This window comes from Vigna unguiculata, chromosome 10 (assembly GCF_037176805.1).
Source record: "Vigna unguiculata cultivar grain cowpea cultivar isolate G323 ecotype 2 chromosome 10, ASM3717680v1, whole genome shotgun sequence".
In the NCBI taxonomy this organism is placed as follows: Eukaryota; Viridiplantae; Streptophyta; class Magnoliopsida; order Fabales; family Fabaceae; genus Vigna; species Vigna unguiculata.
The window spans coordinates 20,169,112-20,180,903 of NC_140801.1; the positions used below are offsets into that span (position 1 = coordinate 20,169,112).

The window sequence follows — 11,792 nt, forward strand, 5'->3', positions numbered from 1 at the left end:
ACTGCATTTAAAAAAAAAAAACAGAGTATTAGGCCTCGGTTCATACCAGAAACGAAGCAAAAAGGGTGCTTTTGGCCTCGGGTGCAGCCAAAACCGAGGCCAAAAGGGTATCGAATTTAAAAAAAAAAAAAAAAACCCATATGGCCTCGGGTGCAACAAAAACCGAGGCAAAAAAAAGCCCATATGGCCTCGGGTGCAGCAAAAACCGAGGCCAAAAGGGTTATCGAATTTTTTAAAAAAAAAAAAGGCCCATATGGCCTCGGGTGCAGTGAAAACCGAGGCAAAAGGCAGGGTCTATGGCCTCGGGTGCATTGAAAACCGAGACAGAAGCGCCCTCTATGGCTTCGGTTCTTAACCGAGGCCAAAAGCTATGACCTTTTGGCCTCGCCCCAATATGCTTCGGTTCCCGAACCGGTGCAGAATATTAAAAACAACCGCTGCCAAAGGTCCTTCTTGCACTGGTGCTATTTCCGCGTCACGTGCCAGGTCAAGGAGTTCAAATGTTGTCAAATTGTGAGAATTAACGTATCAGGTTCCATACAAGTTTTGTCACTATTTTCATTTATACTTAATTTGAAAACATTTTTTAACTTTTAAAATTAGGACGGTGATAAATACATTTTATAATTAGAGTATATTTGTAAATATTGATTACAAAAATTAGAATAAATATATTAGTGTACATCTGAATAATAAACATACTTGAGCTCGGTGAAGAAAAAATATAAATAATAGAATAATAAAGAGTGGTGGTGTCCATGATATACAAGTGATTTTGAACGATGGTGTTTATATAAAAATAAATTTTCATCCCGCAAATCTTTTTGCATGAGTCAAGATGCCATTAAGAATCAATCCCATGTTATCACTCCCTCCCTCGACCACAAACCAATTCAAAGAAGTTTCTTTGTACTGGGTAGATTTATTGTTATAGGCTTTTTTTTTTTATTGTATAACTAGGAGACTGGCACGAGTTGTAATTTTTTTTTTATATTAAGTAGTAAAATATTATGTAATAAAATATCATGAAAATTATGTTATATTGTTGTAAATATTGTTATTAAAGTAATGAAGTAGCAAGTAATAAATCTAAATGATGTAATAATAATTTCAATTTTAAGTATAATAAATAAAATTGATATTAGATATAGTGCAGTTAATTAATTTTACGAAATAATTATAAAATTGATATTGTACATATTTATCTTTTTTACTCGTCCTCATACTCGTCAAAATTTATTTTTTTTACTACGTAAAATAAAAAATTTATCTTTTTTACTCTATTATTATTATTATTATTATTTCATTTGAAGAACTATTTTGTTTCGCTAAAACAATTTTCGTTATTTCCAAAACATTGGTTATGTTCATATTTAAAAAGTTTTTTTAGATCTCTATAAAGTATTTTTCATTTTATCATATCCTTGATTATATAGTTGTTTTCCTTCGTGTGATTTCATTCAATGGTCTCTCAAATTATTTCTAAGACACACATTTGATAATTTTTTAATATTTTTATTTTCATAATGTAAAATATTATTTTGATATATTTTATATAATTATCTTTTATATTTTAACTCATTATCATACTTTGATTTTGTCACTATAATTGTATAAATAAATTTTATTTACTATAATATAAAATTTTAATGTAATTGTCATGAATTTTTTTTTACCACCCCCAACATATATTGAAGTTCAAAAGATACAATATTTATTTTGAAAATTTATTATTAGTAGTTTAATATTTATTCTTTGCGTTACTTGGGTCAAGTGATTTATTATAACTTTTATTAGTATATAAAAAAGAGATTCATTAGAATTTAAAAAATAAAATTGAAGTAAAGATACATTTAACATATATTTAATCTGAATATTTGTTTTCATTTTATATTTTTTTACAAATTAAATTTTATCAGCTACAATTCATTAATGTTTGCAAATTTAACAGAAGTTTTGGTTCTCATGAAATTTTATTTTGTTTTCTAATTTAAAATATATACAATTATAACATAATTTCTTTATAAATATTTGATATTGGAGAAACAACCCTCCTCTTAATATTGAATATTTGATAATATTATGTTTCCTTTGTCATAATTTTTTATTATTTTATAATAATTAATTAATTAATATTAAAACAGTAAGAAAGTTGGAATGGGTGTGAGTACAAGTATATACCCGTTACCAGTGGCGGAACTAGGATAGGACAGGGGGAGCCACGGCTCCCCCTTTTTTTGAATTTTTTTTTATACATATTTATATATTTTTTAAAATTATATTATATATTATTTATATTAAAATTATATTATGGAAAATTATAATGAAAGATAAAATAAAAAATTTTAATAGAGACATTAATTTATAAAAGAGATTAGGGTTTTTTTTCTGACTATAAGATCTTTCTACCATGTAAATTATCATGAAAGTGTGTGAAGATAGATAAATACAAAGAGATAGGTTGGGAAATAGAGGTTGGAAACACATAGATTGAGATTCATATTATAATCCTTAATTATGAAATTTAGGGATTTTGTGTTTTTCGCTACCTATGGTCAATTTTTTTTTTTTTTAAGTTTTGAATTTATACAGTATTGCTTATTTAATTAAAGTAGTATGAGTTTTGTTATGTTTTGCATTGTGATAATTGTGATTTGTGAATATAAATTTTATTTTTTCTAAATAGGTAAGAGGTGATAAATTTATATTAGAAAGATTATGATAAAAAGTAAAAAAATTGATTCCTTTTTTTCAAAGAAGAAGGTTTGTGATGAAGATGAAAAAGAAATGCATTTAATTTACGTTAACTAAACTTGAGAAATTTAATAAGAACCAAGAATTTAAGACAATAAGAGGACCCTAAACTCTTCTATATAAGGGGTGCTCCTAGATATGTAAAAGGGTTGAACATTTTAAAGTAAAAACACTCTTGTGTCTCAACCATTTGTGAGAGTTTCCTCCCTTGGGAGTGAATACTTTTAAGCCTTATCTTGCATAGCAAGTGGCGGCACACATCCACTCATCTTCAAGGTTGCCATGGCTTTTAGCCTAGCCTTGTAGTGGCGTGCTTCTCACATTTTTATCATTTCTTTCCTTTCCATTTTATGTTTTCTTCTTCCTTTTATTGTTCTTGGTTTTCTATTGTTTATGTGCCTTCCATTTCCTTTTTGATTTGAATCAATCCATCATCTTCTTCTCTTGAGCTTTGTGAAAGGAACCTTTACATCTAGATAGCTTGCTATCTTAATGTCCAGTGGGGACTTCACTTAGCTTTCTTAATCAACTCACACCATATTCAATAATCTTAAAAAGGAACAAGATAATCCTTCATCATTTGGTATCTAGAGCTTTGGTTGTCCTTGAATATGGTGTTTTCATGTTCTAACCTTTTCTTGTGTAGTTATCTTTGAATGGTCCACATAAAAACAATGCTGGCAGAAACTGTTCACGATTTTAAAAGATTAAACTGCACCTTCTCAGTGGTCAAAAACTTACGTTCTTGATGTCCAAAGAAAGCTCTTTTAGTCTAGTTTTTAACAAAAAAAGAACCAATGCAGTTGGAGTTCTGTGGCGAGAGTTATGATTCAAATAGTGAGCAAAGGTCAGAGCTGCCGAGATCACCGCAAATCAACATTTTTCAGGTTATGTTGGGCAGTTTTGGCTACTGTTTTTGTTACTCTTCTTACTCCTAAATGTTGTTGGATAACATGTCTTTGTATGCTTAATCATTGACCTTCATTTCCAAAAGTTTAAATGCATGATAGCTACATGTTTGAGTCTTTAAATGTGCCTAACTTTTGCTTGAGTCATATGTCATATGTTAGCTTGAAGTTTTCTTATTCTTTTTTTTCCAAGTATTTGAATCTTGCTTTCACTTTATGTCTTGCTTGATGTATCCTCCATGAAATTGATTTTGGCCTAAAACTTGAGGAACTAAGTGTCCAAGCCACCTAAACCTCTTTCTCACCATTTTATGAAACTAGTTGTGAAAGAAGAAAGTTTTGCACCAATTTTTGCCTAAAAACCGAGAGCAACCTTGCTCCTTGGTGAACCAAAAGTGTGTTTTTCACTAGGTGTTATGCTACTAGTTTTCATACTTGAGAATTGGGTGATATTGGCTAATTTGTTCCATACTTTAACTTGGTTATGATCTTTCTTGGTGTATGCATGATTTAAGACTTGAAGATGCTTGTCAAGTACTTTCCATAGAGTCTTTAAAATGTGCTTTTCTTGTTTTAGTCTTGTTAAAAGTTTTGTCTCAAACTTTTCTTCTTTAGAGTTTAGCTTTCCTTGTTTTTGTGCTTTTCTTGCTTGTCACTAGGTGTTCTTTGTTTTGTCTTACTAGTTTTCTTTTCTTGAAACTCTTGGGGTGTTGTGGCCGAATCACTTGTCTTGCATTTGAAAGGTTTTGCACAAGTTTTTAAAAGTGTTTTCTTCAATCCTTTGGTGGATTTTGAGTGCTAGCCTTGCCTTGGTACTTTGGGAGTGTGATCTAAACACTTGGGTTGCATTTTGGGTTGGAATTGGTTTCGTTTTTCATGTTCTCTAACCCCTAATTCATTTATTTTGTCTTGGCTTTGAGTGTTTTGTTGTAGGAATCATGGCAAGTTTATCAAATGCACCTACTCCAAACAAAAACAATACATTGATGAGATTGCTTCGGGGTTTAGAGTTGTCTAGGAAGGAGTCCTTTGAACAATTGAGAAAAGAAAATGAGCAAAGTAACCTAAGAATCCAAGAGCACATTCAAAGGCTTGAAGCTAAAGAGCAAGAAAGAGACGCCTGGAAAAGGGGGCACGCAACCCATCACAAGAGAAGCAAACTCCAAAGATTCCTAAGTTCAAAGGAGAAAATGACCCAAACATCTACATTGAGTGGGAACAAAAAGTGGACCAAATTTTTACCATTCATGTAGTTAGTGATCAAAAGCAAGTAGATTTGGTAGTCTTAGAGTTTGAGGATTATGCCATGACTTGGTGGCATCAATTATGTATGGACAATATTAACCAAAAGTCACTCGCGACTTCTTGGAGGGACCTTAAAAATTTGATGCACGCTAGATTTGTTCTTTCCTACTTTAGGAGGGAGACTCTTTTGAAGCTCCAAAGACTTCAACAAGCCTTATCTTGCATAGCAAGTGGCGGCACACATCCACTCATCTTCAAGGTTGCCATGGCTTCTAGCCTAGCCTTATAGTGGCGTGCTTCTCACATTTTTACCATTTCTTTCCTTTCCATTTTATGTTTTCTTCTTCCTTTAATTGTTCTTGGTTTTCTATTGTTTATGTGCCTTCCATTTCCTTTTTGATTTGAATCAATCCATCATCTTCTTCTTTTGAGCTTTGTCAAAGGAACCTTCACATCTAGATAGCTTGCTATCTTAATGTCCAGTGGGGATTTCACTTAGCTTTCTTAATCAACTCACACCATATTAAATAATCTTAAAAAGAAACAAGATAATCTTTCATCACGTAGATTTGCAGTTGAGCATGAAAAACACCCTAGTAGAATCATTTGTCCATGCTTGAAGTGTTGTCATTCAAGGGTAGTGAACACAGATGAGTTAGAAGCACATTTAGTATGCAACAGAATTGATAAAAGTTATTTATGTTGGACCAAACATGGTGAAAATAAAAAAAAAATGATATAGCACATAATGGGCATGATATCAAACATTGTTAAAGAGGATAAGCGAGATTGCCCTCAAATGTTTGATAGGTTGACAATGAATGCTAAGACACCATTGTATAATGGTTGTACTAGTTTCACAAAACTATTAGCAGTGTTAAAATTATTCAATTTGAAAGCAAGAAATGGATGGACTGATAAGAGCTTTACTGAATTACTATCACTTTTGAAAGAAATGCTACCACAAGATAATGTACTTCCTTGTCGAATGTATGAGGCTAAAAAAATGTTAAGTGCTATTAGTATGAGCTACGAGAAGATTCATGCTTGTCCAAATGATTGCATTCTTTTTCAAAATGAATATGCAGCATTGGATAAATGTCCTAAATGTAGAGCATTACGCTACAAGAAAAATTCAGCACCGATGAAAGTGGTATGGTATTTTCCTATAATACCAAGATTTAGGCCCATGTATCATAATGCACAAGACGCAAAGAACTTAAGATGGCATGCATATGAAAGAATATGTGATGGAAAGCTTCGACATCCTGCAGATTCTCCTCAATGGGAAAAAGTTGACCATGATTACCCTAATTTTGGAAAAGAACCAAGAAACCTACGTCTTGCTTTGTCTACTGATGGAATAAATCCGCATGGTATGCGAAGCAACTCACATAGCACGTGGCCTGTGGTTATGATTATATATAACCTACCTCCATGGCTATGCATGAAAAGGAAGTTCATGATGTTGTCCATGTTAATTCCAGGTCTAAAACAAATAGGGAATGACATAGACGTATACTTGGCACCTTTGATTGAAGACTTGAAGGATATGTGGAACGAAGGTGTAGAGGTGTATGATGGCTATATGGAAGAAAGTTTCCAGCTAAGAGCAATGTTGTTTGGCACAATTAATGATTTTCCACCATACGGTAATCTATTTGGATATAGTATCAAAGGGAAGTGTGCATGCCCTATATGTGAAGATAATACAGATTGGGTGCGATTAGAACATGGTAAGAAAAATGTTTTTCTTGGTCATCGCAAATTCTTAACTTCAAAACATCGTTATCTAGGGTGGAGAAAAGCGTTTAATGGAACGTAGACCTCCAGAATTGTTGTTTGGTGATAAAGTTTTTCATAAAGTAAAGAATATAAACAACAAATTTGGTAAAACTTTTGCAGCAGATCTAGTCACATCTGGGTGGAAGAAAAAGTCAATCTTTTTTGAGTTGCCATATTGGAAATCCTTGTATGTTAGATATTTCCTTGATGTCATGCATATTGAAAAAAATGTATTTGATAGTGTGATAGGTACATTGTTGAATGTTCCTGGAAAGTATAAGGATGGCATCAATGCAAGGTTGGACCTACTTGATATGGGAATTAGAACAGAATTAACACCAATAAAGAAAGGTAAACGTCAATATCTACCACTAGTAGATTATACTCTATCTAGAAAGGAGAAATTTGTGTTCCAGAGGAATTAAAGTTCCAGATGGGTACTCATCAAACATAAAAAACGTAGTATCTATGAAAGATCTAAAACTAAAAGGGTTGAAGTCTCATGACTGTCATATTCTCATGGAGCATTTTCTACCGATAGGCATACGTTCCATTTTACCTAAAAAGGTAAGATGGACCATAACTAAACTATGTTATTTCTTTAGAGCCATTTGTAGCAAAGTGATTGACACTGGAAAATTGCAAGCACTAGAAAGAGAAATTATTGTAACTTTGTGTGAGCTTGAAATGTTTTTCCCACCTTCTTTCTTTGACATAATGGGTAATCTTACCATTCATTTAGTTAAAGAGACACAATATTGTGGGCCAGCATATATGAGATGGATGTACCCAATGGAGCGTTATATGAAGATATTGAAGGGTTATGTGAAAAATCGAAGTCGACCAAAAGGATGTATAGTGGAACAATATATACTTGAAAAAGCTATTGAGTTTTGTACTAATTACCTTTCTAATGTTGAATCAATAGGACTTCCAAAGGCTCGACACTTAGCAAGAACCTCAGTAGAGGGATTACTAGAAAGACCATAGTGACCATATCGAGGAAAGATTGGGAACAAGCTCAAATGTATATTTTACACAATGATTAAGAAGTTGAACCATATATTGAGAGACACAAAGCCATGCTAAAAAGATTAGATCCAAATAGGACTGACAATTGGATAAGTAGAGAACACAATGCAACTTTTATACAATGGCTAAAAAGCCATATTTATGCAGAGTTAAATGTGAACTCCTTTAATATTTCTGACAGATTGAGATGGTTAGCAAATGGTCCAACTTTTCAAGTCTTCTCTTACATTGCTTATATGATTAATGGGTACACATTTTGTACCAAAGAACGAGATAATCAAAGCACCATGCAAAATAGTGGTGTCACTTTGGTGGCTGAATCTATGCATATCTCAAGTGCTAAAGATAGAACTCCTATATATGCAAATATGTCATATTTTAGGGTAATTGAACACATATGGGAGTTGGATTACAAAACATTTCAAATTCCCATATTTGGTTACAAGTGGGTTGATAACAATAATGGAGTTCGACAAGATGAGGCAGGGTTTATGCTTGCGAATTTTAATAAAGTGGGGTACAAGGATGGGCCATTTATTTTAGCATCACAAGTGCAACAAATATTTTATGTCACTGATCCTGTTGATGTCAATTGGTCAATTGTGTTATTATCCAATAAAATAAATGATCATCACAATGAAGATATAGAGAATTGAAATACAAATATTGAGGATGATCCTATATATGACATATCATATGATGATGATCCAATAACAGATGATATCTTGTATAAGAGAGATGACCATGAGGAAGGGATTTGGATAAATCCATCATTTTGTATAAGTAAGAAACCTGATGAGTGCGTATTTTTGCCCTCATTCAGTGTTTAATTCTGGGTATTTAATTGAATTTATGTGATTAAAGAGTGATTTAATTGATAATTATGATAATTAAGCTGTTTGAGCTTGTGTGATAAAAATGTCTTAAAAAGTGATTTTTAGCTGCATAAATTATTTTTGGATATTTTAATGTTTGTTGATGTAGCTGAAGTTAAGATTAAGCTCATTTCAAGGTGGGAAAATAAATTGATTGAAGTTAGAAACCATCTTTAAATAAGGCTAAAATTAGCAAGTTCTGGAAAAATCATTTATGCACCCCTAGTTTTTACTTATACACTCCCCTCTTTCTAAATGGGTCTCACCAAAACTTATTCTGCACCCCCTAATATGTCTATTTACATCCCTCCTACCACTTAATCCTCAACTTTCAAATCAGGCCAACCATATGCTGACACGTGGCATTAATCCTTGCAAACACATATGTACCAATTAGACACTGCCACGTCATCATCTCCTCCATCTCACACATGAAACCCTAACCCTAATTTCAGCCACCATGACCACCCTCCACGGCAGCCGCAACTCTCGCTGGAGCAATCGCAGCAACATCGTTCGCCACCCTCGCCGGCAGACACTAGCGGCACCACTAGAGCAAAACGCGTTCCGTCATCACCTACACTACCACCTTCAACGCTGCACATGTAGAGCCGCCATGAAGCATCACCGTGAAGCCTACTACAGCCATGCCGGAAAACAGCAACGAACCACCACTGCAGCAGCACGCGAGTCATCTTCATCCCGCAGCCACCACGTTCAGCTCCTCGAACCTTTCGTCGTCCACGTAGGGAAACCATGGCAGCAGCGGAGACGTTCGTGCACCAGTTTGTGCAGCACCATCACCAAGAAGCATCCTCCATTCGCACAGCTTCCATCTTCTCCAGCGCATCCTCCACGTTCTTGCAACCCAACCACCGTTTTGCTCCACACTAACATCTTCATCTAGCAGAAAACAGCTCCAGATCTACAACCAAACCGAACCAGAACAGATCCATGGCAGCGGAAAATGCAGCAGCCCACACCATCTTCTCACAGAACCACCACCACGCCTCCGCTGGAGAAGAAGACGCGCCACCATTTCCGCGCAACAGCAGCCACCGCGAGTTAGAGAAGAGTGTGAGAATGAAACCCTAATTTGGGAGAGAGAAGGAGCTGCCACGTGTCATCCTTTGGTTAGACAGTCAAACTGGTCAAATCTGGTCAACTGGTCAATGGAGCAGCAAAGCTGGTCAAATCTGGTCAAAAAGTCAAAGACTGGTCCAAGGATAGGGGTTTATTTGCAAATATTGATATTTTTTTATGTCTCTGCAAAATTGGACTACAGGATTGAAAATGGTTTATTTAGAAAATTAATACAAATATTATCTGGTGATAATTTATCAGATATCTTTAAATAATTATTTAATTTAATTATATCATAAATTATTAACCAACTATATTTGTCAAATAGTTTATATCTCTCCAAATATCTTTGAATATTTATCTTTATCTTTATTTTAAAAGATATTTGAGAGGTTTAAGTAACAGAAAAGCCCAGTCCAAGTCCTATATAAAGAGACCAAGGGAGAAGCAGAAGAACAAGCTCGGGACTTCGGAGTTTTGGAACCCTTAGGGGTGCCTAATTTCGTTTCCTTTTTCTCTCTTTTCTTCTCTCTATTCTTCTATTTTTATTTTGCATTCATGGAGTTCTAAACTTCTTGGGTTGATTCCATTGTAATTTCTTAATTGGATTCTGAGGTTAGATCAATTAATATCTTTGTTTTGTTCTTTTTATTATTGTTGAGGTTTTAATTCATCTATGTCTTTTATCTTTGAATCACGTAAAAAGTAATGATTTTAAATCTATATGGATGTTGATCATATGAGTTCAAGGGTTTTTAAATTTAATTGAGACTTTACTTTGATTTTATTTAGAAACTTTCATGTGATTGAATGAGTTTTTACCAATAAATGAGACTTTACTTTGATTAAAGGTATTTACTCTAACTAAAATTAATTGAGAATTTACTTTGATTAATTAAGCTTTTTATTTGGTGAGAAGATAAAAAAATAGACATGATTAGGCATAATAAAATTTGATTGAGACTGTACTTTGGTTGAATTTACTATTGATAATCTAAAAGTTCTCACTTTTAATTGAGACTGTACTTTGGTTAAAAGTGAGAACGCCAACAAATTAATTGAGACTTTACATTGATTAATTTGCAAATCTACAACAATAATTAATTGAGCAATAATCTTTAGATAACCGATGATGAATCTATTTTCAAAAAGCAATGGAATCAATCTATTTACTTTACTATTGTTTATATCTTATTTTATCTTTTAATCTTTATCCCTCATATTTTTATAATTTTATTTGACTAACTCTTGTATAGTTTTATAAGAACTAACTTGTTAAAAATTAATTTCACGTTCGTTGGGAGACGACTTTGGGTTACTTTACCCTTACTATTTTGTTGACTACTTTCTTAACAATACTAAAGTTGATATAGATAAGTAGTATTAATTTGATCGCGTCAACGACAGCTTTATCAAAACCTAATCATTTAAAGTTGACTACAAGAAAGAAAAGGTTGGTTTACACATTTAAAGTATGCATCAATGATTAGTGAGGATGTTTGGAAAGAGTTTGTTGCAAAACGTATGGATACAAGTTTCTAGGTAATTTGTAATATCCAAATGCAATGTATTTATCCTTTGATTCATGTACATAAGATTACATTTACAATCTTTCTATATAGGAAAAAAGCCTAGAAAATAAGGAAAGAGCATCACACTCTAAGTACCCTTATAGAGGTTCGCATAAGGGGTATGCACGCCTAGAACAAGAAATGGTAAGTCAATATATCAATAAATAAACAATACACAACTTGCTAATATTGATTTGTAACTAGGTTGATTATATTTCCCAAAACTTAGATAAAGGAATTAGGCTCAAATGTTAGTAATATTCCCCGTCAAGAATTATGGAAGCATGCTCATGTGAACAAGGCTGGGGAAATTGAAAATGAAGATGTTAAGCAAGTTTGGAACAAATGTGTAAGTGATATCTTTTCATATTATATTTGTGTGTGTGTGTGTGTGTGCGTGTGTGATATGAGAATAAGTGTGATATGTTTGATTATTGTTTATTGTAGGTAATATTGTCACAAACTATACAGTCAGAAGAGATGAGTAATGCTCGCTCAAACATTCTTGCTCAAGCTTTATGTGTCCTAGAGTATTCGGG

The 11,792-nt window shown here is 33.2% G+C and overlaps 1 pseudogene; it reads left to right on the forward strand.

Moving 5' to 3' along the window:
- Window positions 1-5,655: 5,655 nt before the first annotated feature.
- On the forward strand, window positions 5,656-8,380 carry LOC146882313 (uncharacterized; annotated as a pseudogene).
- Window positions 8,381-11,792: the final 3,412 nt, after the last annotated feature.